This window comes from Marmota marmota, unplaced genomic scaffold (assembly GCF_001458135.2).
Source record: "Marmota marmota marmota unplaced genomic scaffold, marMar, whole genome shotgun sequence".
Classification (NCBI taxonomy): Eukaryota; Metazoa; Chordata; class Mammalia; order Rodentia; family Sciuridae; genus Marmota; species Marmota marmota.
Genome location: NW_026000108.1, coordinates 15,682,007 through 15,695,601, shown reverse-complemented (window position 1 = coordinate 15,695,601; position 13,595 = coordinate 15,682,007). Strand labels below are relative to the sequence as shown.

The window sequence follows — 13,595 nt, the reverse complement described above, 5'->3', positions numbered from 1 at the left end:
GGAGGAGCCAGGGATAATATAGGAATCCCAAGACATGCCCCCAGGGACCTACTTCCTTCAGCCACACCCACCCACCTATAGTTTTCACCCAGTTAATCCTTCCAAGTAGATTAATTCACTGATTAGGTTATAGCTGTCATGATCCAACCATTTCTCTTCTGAACATTCTTGAATTTTCTCACACATGACCTTTGGTGAGAAAATTATAACTGACTGTCAGGAGATGCATTTAGAAATAGACAAATGCCATGTTATAAAAGTGTGTTCCAGGCCATATTAAGGATTTTAGACAGTAGTGAGAAATGATCAAATGGTTAAAAATGGAGTAAGTATTGGCATATAACCATTTTCAAAAACAATAAAATAATTGCATTACTTGCTAATGCTTTAATTTGCACTGCCACAAAACTTAATGTTGCAGTATTTATCTATAGTGTTTAATAGTATGAACTGATGAGGGTGTTGTGCCAGCTGTAACGATTTTATAGCTGAGAGCTGCCTCCTTGCTAATTAATGTGTCATGACACAACTATATATGCATCCCATTCTTCTCTGTCCTCAAGTAAATGTTTTAGAGTATCACCAGGAGCTAGCAAAGGAACTTAATATCTTGCAGGTTGCCACACAATAGAATAATAGCTCTTCAGATCTTGTTACTTATTCAACAGATATATATTAAATGCTTACTATGTATGAGACCTATATCAGAGACCATTTATGCAAAGATGAGTAAGAAGAGATGTTGACCTCAAAAGCTTGCAATCTGTTGAGGGAGCCAAGTAAATAAATAAGCAATCTGGGGTTTTTGAGTTGTGGTGAGAGTGTTTGCGGAAGGAACAATCTAAGATGAGAGAAGAAAGAGGTCAGTTAGACCTTTTTGTTTGTGCCAGGTTGGACAAGGAAGGACTTTTTAGATCAGGTGGCCCTTTTCTTGAGTCTTGAATGCCAAGCTCATATGCACCAGGTAGATGGGTCAGGCTATTTCTGTGGAGGCTGTGGTACATTATGTATGGAAATGAGGAACACCCAAAGGAGTTAAGAGCTCTAGAAAACTGCCCAGTTCCATTGCACAGCTTATATGAATACCACTCTACAGAGTAGAGTTCACAGGAAAGACTTTGAAGACACCCAGACCCTCCCACACCCACACAAGTAAAGCTCTGCAGTGTGTAACCTATACAACTTTATAGTTCCCTCTCTAGGCAGGACTCCTGCTCTCCTGCAAGCCTGTCAAAATGCTGTGTAAATCAAGGACACTGTGCCACTACCATCTTGCAGGCTTTTCTTTTCCATTGATTAGTTCTCAAATCCTTTAAACTCACTACAGGATTAGTTTATGGTTTTTAAAAAAATATCATTTCAATATCGATTTTTTATTGTGACATTAAATCTCTATGTATCCTACATTAATTTTGATTTTCCAAATATCACTTCTCTCTGATATTTTCCAAATACCAGAACTCTCTATCTTATTCTAGTGACTGGATTTTCTACATCTGTATCAATGATACTTCTGGTTATCAGTGAGGAGTTCTGCTCCCCCACATGTTGAAGTTTGAACATTAGAGAAGCACGCAGAGGCAAGCATATAAAGCAGGGTTTTAAAAAGAGGTAACACAGACTTCTCCCAGGAGGGAGAAGGAGGTCATACCTGGTATCCTGGTATCCTGGTATCCTAAGAAGCGAGGTGGTTCTGCCTTTTTCTAGGTCTTAGGCTTCCTTTTTCTCTCCTGCTTTCTTCCCCTTATCTCTCTCCTTCCTGCATATATGAGGAGGCCCCGGAAATGCTGGGTGGGAGGGCCAAAAGGTAGGAAACAGGTGGGCTGAAGGGGGAAGGGCTGCAGCCCAGGACACATTAATTAACAACCTTATAGCTCCCTGTAGGGAGGGGAAATTCCTGGGAAAGGTTACCTTAGCAACAGGTTGGAGCAGGGTGGAGGAAGGGCTCTGAAGGCATTTCAGTCCCTCAGGAGCAGTCTCCAACTTCCCAGACTCACTTAAATTGACCTCCTTGATTGATCTGACCTGTCTCTATTTACGTATCTATACTGACTGCCTGTCTAATTCTGGCTTCATCAATATCCAACTATAGCCACCTAAGTACCAAGTGTTGGGTGCAGAGCAGGCTGAACTGTGTTGTCTGCTGGGCAGGCTGAACAGATGTTGGCTACAAGATAGCCCACGCACTCAAACCCCCCTCTATCTAGTCCTTTATCACCTGTTTGTGTCAAGTCTGAACATTCAACCCTGCTTAAGGCTGAACACTTAACCCCCCCTTGGGCCAACAAGGCAGCTTGCAGACCCAGAGGCCCCATTAGATTTGGGCTATAAAAACTCCCTCCTGCCAGGCCCCCCTCTCTCTTGCTCCCTCCCTCTCTTGCTCTCTCTCTCTTGCTCTTTCTCTCTCCCTCCCTCTCTTGCTCTCTCTCTCTTGCTCTTTATCTTTCTTAGGGTTAGGGTTAGGGTTAGGGTCTCTCTCTTGCTCTTGCTCTCTCCCTGTTCATCTCTTCTCTTTTCTCTCTCTCTCTTTCCTTCTTTCCTTTCTCTTTGTTGCACTGCTGCAATAAAGATTTTTTGGTTGCTCCGAGTGTTGTGGTCACTTTCCTTTCACCAAGAGTGTTGTTTTATTATCCAGGAGTACACGTCTCCCCCAGTTATTCTTTGCTTGCTTTTCCATGCCTGTCTTGTATCAGCCCTGCTTTTTAAATGGGCTTGCAATAGAGTTCCTTACTCTAGATAGGTCAAAGGGGAAAAGGGAAGGGAGGGGGCATAAGGGTAGAAAAGGTGGTGGGATTCGGTGGTCATCATTATGCTAAGTACATGTAAGAAGACACAAAGGATGTGACTCTATTTTGTGTATAACCAGAGATATGAAAAATTGTGCTCTATATGTGTCATATGAATTGCAGTGCATTGTTGTCATATATAACAAATCTAAATTGAAAAGAAAAAAAGAATGAGTTCCTTTAGATTGGAGGGGCGGAATGTAAAACATTTATTGCTTACTTGATTTAGGAAGTAACACACCTCTTTACAATGTTGGATGTCCCCAATAGGAATGTTTTATGACTTTCCATTTATTTGGGTCTCTTATGTTCTCCAGTTTTGATTTCCAGTTTTCTACATAGGAGTTTCCAATAATTTTATTTAGGTTTCTTCCTATGAGTTTGATGAATTTTGTTGCTATTGTGAACTGGATATTTTTATATAAACTATATGTTATTTCTGAGGTACATGAGTTATAGCTTTTGAATGATTATTTTGTACCTTATCACTTCAATCAGGTTTCTTATTATGCTTTTCATTTGATTTTCTTGATGTAAGGAAGTTTTTTAGTCACTTTAATTGAACTGACTGCCTCTAGTCAATCAGCACCAAAAAAATAAGTTGTTTTAATAGTTTTATCAATCATCTTTTATCAAGTTGTTACATTTTTATATGATAACTATACTATGATTTTTATCTATATTATGATTTTTTTTTCTGTGTAGAGAAAAGATTTGCTTATATATTTGCTATTGTTGTTTTAACTATTCTAGTTTATCCCAAAGTATGCCTAATTTATAGGATTAAATGGATTAGGAATTTACCTTTCTCTCTGTTAAATCACTTTCTATTTGTTTAAATAACTTAGGAAATAGCTGACTTTTGAAAATTTGATTTCACTTCCCCATTATACTTTGTATGTGACTTTAGAATGCAATGTGGTCTAAATATATGACTACATTTAAAATTTCAAATAAGTGGCCTTTTAAAATGTTCAACCTTCTGAGTTTTTGTTTTCTACTTCATTTATTATTTTTGCATTATTATATTTTTCTTGTGTTGTAAATATTTTCCCTACATTATTAATTTGAAACTTAGTTTGTTTTCAGTTTTTTTTCTTTTTCCCGTACAAATATATGTAAACTGTTCACTCTCAGTGGTCATCCCATTTAATGCTTTTTTGTTTCATATGATATTTTTTGTATGATAATGATGCTGTGTGTATAAGTGATTTAAAGACTGACTTCATATCTGCAGCCCTGATGAGCTCATTCTTGCCTTTCAAAGTCCTCCTCCTTCATGTGGTCCTCTCCTCTTACACCCTGCTGTATCTACAGCCTTGGCCACACTACTCACCCTGGGTCCCAGTCTTCTTCAGTATGTATACTTCCTTCCACGTGAGTCTTACTTTCTGAGAAAAAGGAACCATATCAGACTTGTCTGCCTTCCCACAGAGTTGAATACCAGGTCAGTGCTCAGTAAATTGTTTCTACCTCCATTATTTATTACTTCTATCTCTTGGCCCTAATCTTTAGGTGTTTTCTATTTTGCTTTACCTTTTCCTCTTTTTGGATAGTGGCAGGATGAGCCCGAATAATCTAAAGTAAAAATCTGTGAGAGCAGCTGTCTCCTAGTAGGGTCATGTCCTGCAGGTGCCTCATGGTCCACAGTACTGTTTCCTTTAAATCAGAGAAGAATGCATAGGGCTCAGAGGTATAGCTCAGCAGCCTCACAGGGAAACACTAACAGGCCTTAAAGTTCATTCATCTACTGGACCCTAAAAAGTGACTGCCATATTAAAATTAGTCATTTTATATTTGTGAAAATAATGAAGTAATAAGTGGACCTTCTTCTTCTGTTTAAAATGAGAAAACTGTGCAAAACATTGGAAATATTAGAACTTGAACCCAAGTTACTTACGTCTGAAATCTAATTCTCTTTTCTGTATGTGATATTGCCATCCAGATAATCTAATTCTTCTGACCATACCAACAAAAGTTCTGAATAAAAGATTCAGATTGAATCTATGAACCCTCTCATCAAGCCAGGAAGGTTGGAAACCTGATCTGAAACTGAAAGCCATACTGCTTAGCATTACTGCATCCCCTGTCTTGCTTTCTCTTGGACATTATATCCTAAGAGGGAATGAAAGATATCCGAGGTCACTTCCTGCACCAAGGTCTCAAGGGGAGTAGCAGCATCCAGGAGGACCCATAGCATTTCCGGTCACAAGAGTAGCTAGTTGGGAGCTACCTGATCTCCTCCTCCCCACTTAAATAATGACTCAGAAAACATCCTTTAATTGCTAAACCTTTGATGTACCTTTGGTTTGGTTTTGCTTTGTTAATTTTCACCCTATCAAAAAGTCTCTTGCTACCTTTACCCATCGCTGTGTTTTTGTTTTGTTTGCTGTCTTAATACAACATAGAATTTACAGTACTTCAACTCTTGAAATTACCATGGAAAATTTTGCTTTTTGGCATTAAAAAACGGGTGTTATCATCATATTTTATTACGTAGCAACAAACAGGCAGCAGCTATTTAGGTCTTACTTGGGGCAATGAAATAAAAGGAACCTGTTTCAGACTGAGACACATCAAAATAACCCTTGAGATTTAAGTAAACTCAGGTCCTGGGTATAAGGAGGGCATGAAATCTCCATTGAGATAAATGCTACTTTAGGAAATAACAGAAGATTAAATAGATAAGTAACTAACTAACCAAACAGATAACAAAACCAACCTGGGGCCTGGAGTTCTTCCACTTAATTTGAAATGTTTCAAAAATAAAATGTTAACCCTATTAAGGGAGCAAAACACCAAGACACATCAAATAGAAGTAAAGATCAAAGGGAAAAAAGAAAGCCAGAAAATCAAATGTCACTTGCCAGAAAGAAGGGTAAAGGTTTTTCAAATAAAGAATGGAATATTTGTTGAGCAGTAGGAAGGTACCTTGAAAGGATAACATTAAAAGGCTAGAGACACTGGAGATATATTTTAGTTAATGGATTATTATTATTATTATTAATATTATTATTTTATTTATTTATTTTTTTACTACAGCCTTTCAAAGGGGGAAAGCAAGTTAATAAAAGGTGAGTGAATGTTATAGTGAATCCTGAGAAAAATGCCTCTGGCCTTGTATTCCTTAGGCTAAATTCTCTGATGTGATTTTGGCCACTGGGTCTCTTCAGACTGCCTTAGAGCAGGTTTGAAGAATCAGCAGAGGGACTTGCTCCTGTAGAGAATAATGCAACTTGGTGCCCTTGTAGGAAATTAACTATCACATCTATTTACTAATATTTTAAGAGAAATTGGTGAGAGCTAACATAATGAATTTGCAAATAGCACAGCCTCATTTCTTTATGCTGAGCACCATATAGATGTTTACCTCGTACACAGCAAGGCTATTGATTCTTCCCATGAGATGGTTATCCGTAAGCTATGCAGTTGTGGCCCCCTGGTACCTGGTTAGTTGCTACACTGTTGATTCGGATGCTTTACCCAGACAGTGGCTATTTTTAATTCAGAATGCAAGAAAATCCCATGGTATTTAGTGAAATTCAATGTCACTCCCTGGATTTAATATTTTCCTGGAGACCTAGAGGAGACTATAAAATGAGCTCATTAAGTTTGTTTCAGACACTAAGCTTGGGGTGTCAGGCACCATCCTGAAAAACAGCTTGGCCTCGCTACGTTGCCCTAGGGAGCTACATAAAGTTTAGTGAGGATACTTGTTTGTGGGGAAAAAAGAAGCCTGAATAGACAAACTGAAGAATAATTGGCTTTGAGAATATGGTCAAAATACATGGTAGGACTCTAATTCATTATATTCCAACCAAGGATTAGAACTATAACACTGAGCTTTTAAATATACATATTGATTTTTAAAAATTTATTCAAGAAACATTCTTGTAGTGGGAAACTGTTGGTGACAAGCTTTCTGCTGGAATGCTCCTTGAGGTCAGGGACTGTGCTTTGGTCATGTGACCTCCTCAGCACCCTGAGCAGTGCCTGGTGCAGAGCCCTGCCTAGATTTGATAAAGGAAGCAGGCAAGGAGGGAGCACAGGCTGGCAGAAAAGGAAGGGCCTTAAACACAAATCACACTGAGCTCTACAATCAACAGTCTTCATGGGGAAAGGGACACACACACACACACACACACACACATTTGCTTTGTTTTGCAAAGGAAGATGCTGCAGTCCAGTGGAACCATGAGTCTCAGCGACAGTAACTTCTGGTTGCACTTCCAGGTTCCAGCATTTAGACATATAGAAACTCATCTCTGAGTTCCAGAGTCTGTATCATTAACAGGAGGATTATATTAGTCTGCTCGGGCTGCCATAACAAAGTGCTATAGTTGGGATGGTTTGAACAACAGAAATGGATTTTCTTAAAATTAATTAATTTTAAAGTCCAGAAGCTGGAAGTCTATGATTAAGGAGCGGGATGACCTGTGAGGGCTCTTCCTGGCTTGTAGGCAGCTGCTTTCTCACTGTGTCTTCACATGGCAGAAAGACAGCCAAGGGGCTGGGAAGAGGGAGAGGAAAAAGGACAGGAGCTTCCTCTTCTCATGAGACCTCAGTCCTACTGCATTAGGGCCCACCCTTGGCATCTCCTTTAAGTTTAATCATTCCCAAAGTTCTGTTTCCAATTATTTACATGGGAACAAGGACTTCAACATATATATTCCCATAGCAGGGATAGTAAATTCCACTTTCAGCAAAGTTATGAAACACTCGATAGATAGATAATAAAGAGATATTACTTTACTTCTATTTGTACCTCCATAAAATACAAGTGGTAGATGACCCTAAAGATAAAACAACTGAAAAATACTTTTTCCCCCCATTTTTGGGCTAGAGTATTTGTTTTTAAGATGCCAGATTTGAATCAAATTCCTCTTAATTTGGAAGGTAGGGTCTTCATATGAAAATCAATGAGATTTTTTTTTTTCTTTCTCTACAGAACTAGTCTGTGAAAAGGCACTGTGGGAATAAGAATTTGATAAGGTGGCATTGAAGAGAAATGAACTTTTTGTAATAAAATGGTTTATGTTTTTAAAAGCAAGGTTTCTGGATATTAAATTTTTTTAAAAATCACTATAGGTCCTGGATATTTAATCTCCTAGAATGGGTAAAAATAATATGAACTTAAGTTTTACAAGTCAAAATCAAAATTTTCCATCAAAATGGAGATTAACAGTTCTGTAGTTAGAATATTAGAGTTTCACAAAGCTTTCTATGCAGCTACAATCTAGCTAAATTTGCTTTTTTTTAATTGGTTTTTCAAAACATTACAAAGCTCTTGACATATCATATTTCATACATTTGACTCAAGTGGGTTATGAACTCCCATTTTTACCCAATATACAGATTGCAGAATCACATTGGTTACACATCTACGTTTTTACATATTGCCGTACTAGTGACTGTTGTATTCTGCTATCTTTCCTATCCTCTACTATCCCCTCTCCCCTCCCCTCCCATCTTCTCTCTCTGAATTTGCTTTTCAAGGAATGTCCCAGAGTACAGTTTTGTAAACCCTAGAACTGAGAAATTGTTTTTCTTCAGGAGCCTTTGGAAAGCATACCGAGAATGATTGATATTAAATATTTGTTCTAAGTATCTCTTGATTCTAGGGAAATTAGTTGAATAATTGATTATTTTAAATGACACAATTTTAACCCATAATTTTCTTTGGATACAAAGTGTCAGTTAACAGAATACTGAAAGTCGTTGCCAGTCTCTGGGTATCAGCTCATAGGTAGGTAACAGCATTTGCCATGTGGTATGGCTTTGTGTGCGGTGGCCTGAGCTCTATCTAATGTCCCTTTTGTCCTAACATCTCTAGGTACCAGTTTCATCTGCATGATGAGAATAAGCATTTTTCTGAATACAACTCAGTTCTTCTTTGGAGTAAAGTACAATTCTATTGTGTAAATGCTTATAGAAATAGAGATGTGTGTAACCCTAACCCTTACCCAATGCATGTCTTCTAGTCATATTTGAGAATAGATGCACATGTTCAAGCTCTAATGAAAATGCTAGGAGAAAGAGTATGAAAGGAAACTGTGAAAAACATAAGGAGGGCAGCATGGGCCAGAACTTTTATAATTTGGTTTAGTGTTCTTGCTCCCTCCTCTCATGAATCTCTGCTCCCTGTCCTGCCTGCCCCTTCCCCATCCTTCCCTAACCTAGGCAGCCTCTGCATAAAGATTATCACTTCAGATGGTTTTGTTAAGAAATGCCATTATTTTTGAGGAATTTTAGCAACTCTGGGAGGGATGGAGGGAAAGAGAGACTTTTATAACCTACAAGTTCAAAGTCACTCTTTGGTTTTACAAAGAATATTCTATAAAGTAAGAGTCTGTGGTATACATAATCCACATACGTGGAGTCCAGTGAATTTATCTTTTGTGTTTTGCTGTGATTATAGTAAGAACAGTATGAAAACATTGCTTTTTCCATTTGCAGACTCTGGGTTAATAGGACTGCAGAGCAGCAAACTGTTAGGTATACCAAGGCAATTTCAAAAACAAAAATAATAATAATAATGGAAATGTGAGAGTAATTGACAGAATTCTCAGTGGCACTCATTTTTTCCAGCTTGCCTGCTCCTAAAGAAAAAATGAAGGTGAATATTTCACATTGATATAATTCATGGAAAAAAAGACAATTAAAAGCAGCGTTTTTACCCTAGACTTCCCCCATTTGATAAATTTAGAATTATTCTACACACATGTTAATTCTTCATCAAATTCTGATATTCCATAGCACTGTTTAGAATCCTTGCTCTTCTCTGTAGCCTCCCACATGACTCCTGAAAATGCTCTCTGATTTCACTAGGAAGCATGAAGCTCTCAACCCTAGGTTTCATTTTGTGCTCATTACCATTATACATTGTAACAAAGTGGTAGAAGTTGAATTTATGCCCCTATTTCTAATTCTTAACTCTTAACTAGCAAAGGAAAACATAGAAATCCAGATACTTGCTTAATTAAAAAAAAATATTTTCAATTACCGTCAGAAACTACTTAATTCTCTGCATTTCTTCCAAAGTTTTAGATCTTCTTGAGGAAGAAGAGAAAGGACAGAGCTTACATTATTTTAATTAGTAGTCATTTGTCAGAGGTGAGGAGGAAAGGACAGGAAATAGAGGGGACACCCCAGTTTTACGTGGAGAGTTAGACAATGTGAAGAATTTTCCTGTATTCCCTGAATGAGAAACATATGTTTGATACATTTGTCAGAAAACCTGGGTTATGCTGCAATAACAAAGTCTTCCAATCCCCATGTCTTATAACATGTTTAACATTTGCTCCATTGTGCTGTAACCCTGGCTTCGTTCCGAGTCATCTTCATTTCAGGATCCAGAAGAGTGGGGCAAACTCTTGCTAGAATACTGTCAATCATTATGTCAGGAAAAAAAAGGATCAGTCTTCAATTTGCAAACAACACATCTTTTCCACTCATATTTCATTGATTAAAATAAGTCATGTGACGAATCCTAAAGCCATTAAGATAGAAGAGTATAATTTTCTCTGGGAAGCTTATTTTGAAATTCTATCAGCTCTTAATGCCAGCTATGTGCTATACATTTACAGCTATTAATTTGCAAATATGAATTTACATTTACATAGTAACAAATATTAAGTTTAATCCTCATAATAATCTTAGAGCATAGAAAATTTTAACTCTCATTGGGGAGGACAAATGCTCAGTAATTTAATTATGCTCACACATTTTAGCAATGGAAGAGCTTAGGACTGGATCCAGATCTACCTGGCTAGATAGCTTGATGCTTACCAATAATCTGAGCTACAGTCCAAATAGTACACTCATGGTAATAAATATTCTCCTTCAGGGGAGCTAGGAGAGTCAAAATCCACTTACCCTCTTCAAAATCCATGAGTGAAAAACTTAGCTCACAAAGTCAAATAGAATCTTTATTTTCCCAAACATGGAAATTATTCTTGAAAAACATCTCAAATATAAAAAAAAAAAAACCCAAAAAACAAAAACAAGCAAACAACTTTCATCACAGTAAGGAAATGAAATGCACTGATGAGGTTAGTAACAAACTCCCACATTGCAGAAATTAACAAGTTTCTCACCCTAGCTTCTTACCCATGTAACTTTTCTGTCTACTATGGTGGACTTTATTTTCCCTAGTGGACCAGAATTTCAAATTCCCTCTACCATGTTGTTCTACCATCTCATAGGATCCTGTGTATTTAGGAGAGGAGGAAATTGAAGGTAAAGGGACATTTGCTTCTCATCCACCTTACCCCAGACCTCACAGTCACTGTTTCTACTTTTCCTCCATTATCAAGGACTAGTCACGTTGTCCTGGGTAGAGTATCTAGGAAATGTGGTCTCTGATTGTACAACCAAATCCAGCAAAAATTTTGTCTTATGGAGGAGGCAAAATGAATCTTTGGTGAACTTCAGGGTACATCTGCCACACAGACTATTGTCATTTTTATAAGGACATAAATTAAAAAGTGAATTAGTATCCCAAAATAATGCAAGTACCTTTCAGTGCATGAGTGTTCTGCTTTCTCTTCTCCAGTTACAACTCATGAAATTAAATACAACATGATTTTGTCAAGAAACCTATTACATAGTTTTCTGGATATTTTATTAGATATTATCAGAGATATAAAACTAAATGTGATGTATTTTTATGGCCTCAAAGAGATATTATAGGCTTCTTGAATTTGAAGTAAAATACAGGGACAGAGATAGTCTGTTTGGATATTTGACATGACTGAGCACTTAGCTGGAGAGCCTCAGTCTTCTTACCTGTGAAATGGAATAATCATACCTGTCCTGGGAGATTGTGTTGGGGATAAAATTAATAGCTTTTATAAAGTCCTTGCAAAACCAGGAAATTAAAAGGGCTAAGTATTTACGGTCTCAATCTGTAATCCTTAGGAGCTCTATTTGATCATGAAATACAAATTTAAGGAATTCATCCAGCTCCACTTCTGTAATCCTGGAGAAATATCCTATACAATGCTCAACTTCTAGAACTGAAATGCAGAGATTATTCTAGTAGTTTTCTCTTTACTCTTCCAAGTTGCTCTAACTTCTTCAACCTCCCATTTCTATTACTCCATCCAGAGTCAGGAAATCATACCTTCCAGGATTATGGAACTTGGTGCTCTACTTGTCCTAATTTCAATGACTCCACGACTAAAATGAGGAGAGAGTCTGAATGACCACAGCTTTTTTTTTTTTTTAGAGGAAGGGAACATTTTTCATTGAGCCAATTGTAAAGTTTCCTTTTGCTTTCTAAAACAGGGCTTTTCAAACTTGCCTGATAGTAAACGTTACCTAGATCATATGCTCACCGAATTAAAGAACTGATCAAAACCTAGTTATCTAACTGGAGCATGCATCTGAACCTCTGGCAAGGCTTGTTAAAAAGACATTTCTGAGTCCCATCCCAAGATGCTCTTATGTAGTGGGTCTGGGAGTCAGGAAGAGTGCTGAGAATTTACATTTAAAACAATTCCCAAGTGATGATAAGAAACCTCAGGACCTAAACCTGCTGGTCCAAATCAACCACAGATGCACAGCTAAAATTAAAAGCGCTGTCCTAATGATTAAAGGCTCCCAGAGGGGATACTTGTTTTTAATTTTTTTTACTTTCAACACCTGGTCCTTGATTCTGGAATTTAGCCAAAAATGCTCTTGTAACTAACTGCTTCCCTATGGCTTTTCAGTGTGTCACCAGGAAGACTCTTTGAAATTGTAATTACCTTTAATCCCTCCTTCTGGTCCTTTACAGTTTGTCCCTCTCATACTTCATCTCTCCTGCTAGCTCTCCTGGCAGGGCCCAGAGGTTACTTGGCTGCTGGATTGAGAAGTGCAAGAGAAACAGGGCCTCCTGCATTTGCTGCTTCTTTCTGCCCTTGCCTCCACCCCTGGCAACATGTAGGACTGGACCAAATTATCTGTCTCTTCTGAAGTTCAATTTTTTTTCTCATCAGCAGAATGGAAATCATACCTTATATGTTTATCAGGAACAAGCAAAGTTGTTTAGTTCATAATAGGAGCTCAGTGAACCTTCCCTATTGCATTTCTTCCCAGGACCTAACCTCCCCTGGCTCATCCTTCCTTAGGCCCACTTTTTGTTATTATCTTGTTTTTTCCCCTAAACAACACTCTCAGTCTTCAGGTTCTGAGAGTCTGACCAGATGCCAGACCCCAGGTCTTGCTCTTTCCATGGTACATTATTAAAATGGGCTCACAAGGCAGTCTCTGAGTTACAGTTTTACATATTTCTTAGTAGACATTCCCAGTATTGCCAATTCTGTTCTTCATGTTTTTGTAGTAATACTTTTTTGTCATAATCATAGGAAGCAAAAAAAAAAAAAAACCCTTCACATAACACAAATTATGAATATCCCTAAAGGAGTGATTATTTTCAAAACTTGAAAATCTGGCTGCTATATGTTTAGTTGTATAGTAAAATGAGAATAATAGGGACCCACTTACTAACAGGGGCATCAGGGATAAAATGAATATCTACCTTTTAGTTCTCATTCTGTCCCAGCTTTTGAACATGGAGCCCTTACATTTTAGCAGACAGAGCTGATCACATTGTGTTGAAACCATAAACTAATGCACCCAATACTTTATGGAGTTTTAAGGATTCTGGTGCATTTATGCCCCAAATAACAACATTTTGGTCAGTAACAAGTTGTGTATATGATTGTGGTCCCATGAGATTAATGGAGTTGAAAAATTTGTATTGCTTAGTTGTAGCCTTGGAAAGTTGTGGTACAATGTATTTGTCCCATGTTTGCAGTAAGACCA

The 13,595-nt window shown here is 37.7% G+C and overlaps 1 protein-coding gene across 3 annotated transcripts in view; it reads left to right on the top strand.

Moving 5' to 3' along the window:
- Kcnip4 (potassium voltage-gated channel interacting protein 4) overlaps positions 1–13,595 on the top strand; it is a 1,063,150-nt gene that overhangs the window by 423,790 nt on the left and 625,765 nt on the right. The window lies entirely within an intron of this gene.